Source organism: Macaca thibetana, chromosome 2 (genome assembly GCF_024542745.1).
Source record: "Macaca thibetana thibetana isolate TM-01 chromosome 2, ASM2454274v1, whole genome shotgun sequence".
NCBI classification, from domain to species: Eukaryota; Metazoa; Chordata; class Mammalia; order Primates; family Cercopithecidae; genus Macaca; species Macaca thibetana.
Window position 1 is genome coordinate 131284458 of NC_065579.1, and position 5756 is coordinate 131290213.

A 5756-nucleotide genomic window follows, 5' to 3' on the forward strand; every position below is an offset into this window, starting at 1 on the left:
CTGGAGGTCAGTGGCCCTCTTCCCACAGCTCCACTAGGCAGTGCCCTAGTGGAGATTCTGTGTGGGGGCTCCAACCTCACATTTTCCCCCAACACTGCCCTAGTAGAAGTTCTCCATGAGGGCTCCAAACCTACCACAGACTTCAGCCTGGTCATCCAGGCATTTCCACACATCCTCTGAAATCTAGGCAGAGGTTCTCAAACCTCATTTCTTGCCTTCTGCACACCCACAGACCCAACACCACATGGAAGCCACCAAGGCTTGGGGCTTGCAGCCTCTGAAACCACAGCCTGAGCTGCACCTTGGCTCTTTTTGGCCGCAACTAGAGCTGGAGCATCTAGGACACAGGGTGCTATGTCCTGAGGCCGCATGGAGCAGTAAAGCCCTGGGCCTGGCCCACAAACCCATTTTTCCATTTTAGGCCTCCAGGCCTATGATAGGAAGGACTGCCATGAAGATCTCACATGCCCTGCAGACATTTTCTCCATTGTCTTGGCTATTAACACTTGGCTCCTCTTCGGCAAATTTCTTTAGTTGGCTTGAATTTCTTTCCCAGAAAATTTGTTTTTCTTTTCTACCAAATAGTCAGGATGCAAATTTACCAAACTTCTATGCTCTGCTTCCCTTTTAAACATAAGTTCCAATTTCAGATCTTCTCTTTGTGAATACATAGGACTGTATGCTGTCAGGACCAACCAAGTCACCTCTTGAATGCTTTGCTGCTTAGATATTTCTTCCACCAGATACCCTAAATTATCTCTCTCAAGTTCGAAGTTCCACAAATCTCTATGGTAGGGGAAAAATGCCGCCAGTCTCTTTGCTAAAGCATAGCAAGAGTGACCTTTTCTCCAGTTCCCAATATGTTTGTCATCTCCATCTGAGACCACCTCAACCTGGATTTCATTGTCCGTATTACTATCAGCATTTTGGTGAAAGCCATTCAACAAGTCTCTAGGAAGTTCCAAACTTTCCCACATCTTTTTATCTTTTTCTTAGCTCTCCAAACGGTTCTAACCTCTGTGTGTTACCCAGTTCCAAAATCGCTTTCACATTTTCAGGTATCTTTATAAAGCAGTACTCCATTCCCAGTACCAATTTTCTGTATTAGTCCATTTTCACACCACTATAAAGAACTACCTGAGACTGGGTAATTTATAAAGAAAAGAGGTTTAAGTTCTACATGGCTGGGGAGGATTCAGCAAACTTATTGTGGTGGAAGGCAAAGGGGAGGCAAGTCACATCTATACATGGCAGAGCAGAAGAGAGAGAGGGAAAGAAATAGGAAGTGCCACACACTTTCAAACAACCAGATCTCACGAGAACTCACCCACTATCACGAGAATAGCAAGGGGAAGTTCGTCCCCATGATTCAATCTCCTGCCACCAGATCCCTCCCCTGACGCATGGGGATTACAATTTGACATGAGATTTGGGTGGGGACACAGAGCCAAGCCATATTACATAGCAATTGGTTCATAGCAGGTGTTCAGGAAATACTAGTTTAGGAGATTCCATTCTTCCACTACTTAAAATTCTTCTTAACCTGCTCATATTAACGTCATTCAGTGTTGGTCTTCTAAAAATATTAATTCAGCCATCCTTAGCTTATGGATCTGACTATTCCAGTTACTTTCAATTTCAAGGAGTCTGATATATGTTGCAAAACCAGACCCCTTGCACATTAATTTATTACAAAATATTTATTGATCATCTGTGGTATGTTATGCAAGGGAAACTGAGTAGAGCAAAAAACAGTTGAGCTCCTTGCTCTCATGGAACTTAATTCTAGCAGGGAAAATGGAAAACAAATGAAAGAAATGAGACATAACAAGGTTGAATGATGACAATTGGAGAGAGTGCCACTTTAGATACATGGCCAGGGAAGACTTCATTTAGGGGTATTAGTGTGCCAAGGCTACACAGGAAAGTAGCACAGACTGAGTGGCTTAAAAAACAGAAATTTATTGTCTTACAGTTCTGGAGGTTAGAAGTCCTAGATCAAGCCATCATCCTGCATGGTTGGTTTCTTGTGAGGGCTGTGATGAAGACTGTTCCAGGTCTCTCTCCTAGCTTCTGGTAGCCTCAGGCACTCGACCTGTAGACTACACCCTCCATGTGTCTTCACTGTCTTTCTTCTATCCTTATATCCATGTCCAAGTCTCCCTTTTTATAAGGACACCATTCATATTGAGTTAGAGTCCACTCTAATGGCCTCATTTTAACTTCATCATCTGTAAAGACCCCATTTCCAAATTAGGTCACATCCACAAATACTGGGGGTTAGGACTTCAACATCTTTGGTGGGGGGCGGATAAAATCCAATTCATAACAGAAGGTGAAATTTAAAATATGTACCAAAAAATAAATACCGGTTTGGTGAGGGAGAAGCATGCTAGGTACAGAAGGAGCAAAAATGACTTAAAATTACTCACCAAAAACATGTAACAAAATGTTCCCATAGCACTAATAAGAAACCCAAATTGGAAACTAACCAAATGCTTACCAGCAATTGGATAAATACACTGTAGTACAGTCACACAGTGGAAAACTATACAGCAAGAGTCAGCAAACCACAGACCATGGGCCAAATATAGACCACTGCCTGCTTTTGTAAATAAAGTTGTATCGGAACACAGTTGCTACATCAATTCATTTATACATTGTCTATGGCTGTTTTCACTCTACAATTGAGTTGAGCAGCTGTGGCAGACACCACATGACCCACAAAACTGAAATTATTTACTATCTGCCCCTTTTTAAAAAAACATAGTTTTCTTACCTCTACTTATAGCAGATAAATGATAATTTAGGAATATACACAACATGAATGAATCTCACAGGCAGATATAATTTCATGCCAAACAAGTTCAACACAGATTAGATAATATACGACCTATTTTATAATAGAAAAAAATAAACAGGCAAAAGTAATTTCTGCGGTTAGAAGTCACAATGGTGATTATTCTTGCTGGGATAAAGTGACTAGAAGGGAGGTAGTGACAGGAGATTGTAGGGTTGGGGGGTGGGAGAGCAGGGGACAGGTGATTGGGGTTTCCAGGAATGATTGTTCTGTTTCTTTATCCCAGTGCTTGTTACATGGATGTGTTCCATTTCAGTTTGTGAAAATTCATGGAGATTTGTGCTTATGCTCAATTTTGTGTCACTATATGATAAAACAGTGTTTTTATATATTAAATGTTAAAACTAAATAAAGATAGCAAGCTTTGTATATTTCTAGAACTAAAAAGAGGCTGACCAGAGATATTTGAAACATTAGATATACTGGAATTAAGATTTTAATTTATATGATTGCTGTACTTTATTCAGAGCTGAAAAAAAGAACTTTCTGCAACGATGGACATGTTCTACTTGGTGCTGTCTAATTCAGCAACCACTAGTCATATGTGTCTATTGAGCACTTGAAATGTAACTGGTGTAACTAAGCAACTAAATTTAAATTTTATTTAATTTTATTTAGTTATTTTAATTAGTTCAATTTTAATTCATTTAAATTTAATTAGTTTAATTTAGCCCCATGTGGATGGTGGCTACTGTATGGCAGGCACAGCTGTCTCTATCCTATGCCACAACTCTCTATATCCCATGCATTCTCCTCACCTTGATCTAACCCCCATGTCCCTTCTCAGGTTCATGCTGTGTAACATCTAGAAAAATAAAAATAATCTCAGGTTCCATCATACTCTAAATACAAGTGCATCTAATGCTTTTAGGAAACCTAAAATTGCTTTTCTTATTTGTGCATGTTTTATTTTGGTAGGGTATAAACTGAATGACTAATAAAGAGCATAGATTTAATGGCTCTTTGGGTTTATTAGCTTACACACTTGACTTTAAGATTCTCTTGCCTATTACAACTTTATAAAGCTTTTTAATAGGGTGTTGTTTTAATGTTGTGTATCTGTACAGATACAGGAAGTGGAAAAAAAATTACCGTCTGAATCAGTTGTGCCCTCAATTGCAGTAGTGTTAATTTGAGGCATCTTCTCTTTGGTGCCAAGAAAATAAAGTTATGGTGCTCAGAAAGGCCAAATCAATGGAAAATTCTATGCTTTATGTGGATAATATACCTCAAACACACCTTTTATGGACGTTTGTAAAAGTATTTTAATGATATTTTTGGGTGTTTTATGCTTCCAAAACACATACAGTAATCATAAAATGTTCATTCAAACATCATTTCTAATATAGACACAAACACATTTATAAAAACAAGCAAAGAGAGTTATTCAAATTTGGAATAGCTAATCATGTTACTATGAGGGTTTACCACTTTGAAGTTGTCAGCTTAAAGATACGCTCCTGATTTGGGACAGATTTTTTTAATATAAAAGTTTAAATGAAGATAATCTATTAAATTATAACTTTCCTTGAATCAAAGAAAAAACAAATAATCAAATGAAATCACCTTTGGAAGAGTTCATTTTTGAGATTAAAGGTGAATGACAAAAATAAAGAAACTAACACCATGAAAATACCTAAATAACTCTTATTGTCTTATATACGTCTATAAATATATAGTGATATATGGTAATTCTTTTTCTGATACTCTAAATTATTTATGTCAGGCCTCTGAGCCCAAGCCAAGCCATCGCATCCCCTGTGACTTGCACCTATATGCCCAGATGGCCTGAAGTAACTGAAGAATCACAAAAGAAGTGCAAATGCCCTGACTCAACTTAACTGATGACATTCCACCACAAAAGAAGTGAAAATGGCCAGTCCTTGCCTTAAGTGATGACATAATCTTGTGAAATTCCTTTTCCTGGCTCATCCTGGCTCAAAAAGCTCCCCCACTGAGCACCTTGAGACCCCCACTCCTGCCCACCAGAGAACAACCCCCCCCTTTGACTGTAATTTTCCTTTACCTACCCAAATCCTATAAAACGGCCTCACCCTTATCTCCCTTCGCTGACTCTCTTTTTGGACTCAGCCCACCTGCACCCAGGTGATTAAAAAGCTTTATTGCTCACACAAAGCCTGTTTGGTGGTCTCTTCACACGGACGTGCATGACAATTTAAGTGTCCTCTGAGCAAAAAGATTAAAATGCTGCCTTATAAAGTTTGTTATAGGAGTCATATTGTGCTTAAGTTTTTAAAAATCAGCTTGTTTCTGTGGTGTTCATTATGGATGAAAATTTTATATTATATCAAATTCATTAACCATGTCCTGACCACCATGTACTAACAGGAAAGTGGTGGGGTGGCGGGGAGTGCGCATGCATGTTCATGTTCACTCAGGGGACCACATGTACATATTTATGGTTATCTGTAAACAGTGATTACTCTATTTTAGGTGTGGTGGGAAAAACTGATGAATGATCTGTCTCTAGAAGTTCTGATAATACAGGCAGTCTATTGATAGAGAAGGACTTCCCAGATATACTGAAGCATCAGTTTACAAGTCTCTGACTCCATCTTCAAGCATACTTATAATAGACTGGATGCAGTTGGATTCCATTATATAATCCATTCGTGATTAAAAATGGGTTAGCAGGCCAGGTGTGGTGGCTCATACCTGTAATCACAGCACTTTGGATGCTGAGGTGGGTGGATCACTTGAGGTCAGGAGTTAGAGACCAGCCTGGCCAACATGGTGAAACCCTGTCTCTACCAAAAATACAAAAATTAGTCAGGCATGATGGCAGGTGCCTGTAATCCCAGCTACTCAGGAGGCTGAGGCAGGAGAATCCCTTGACCCAACGGGCGGAGGTTGCAGTGAGCTGAGATCGCACCAC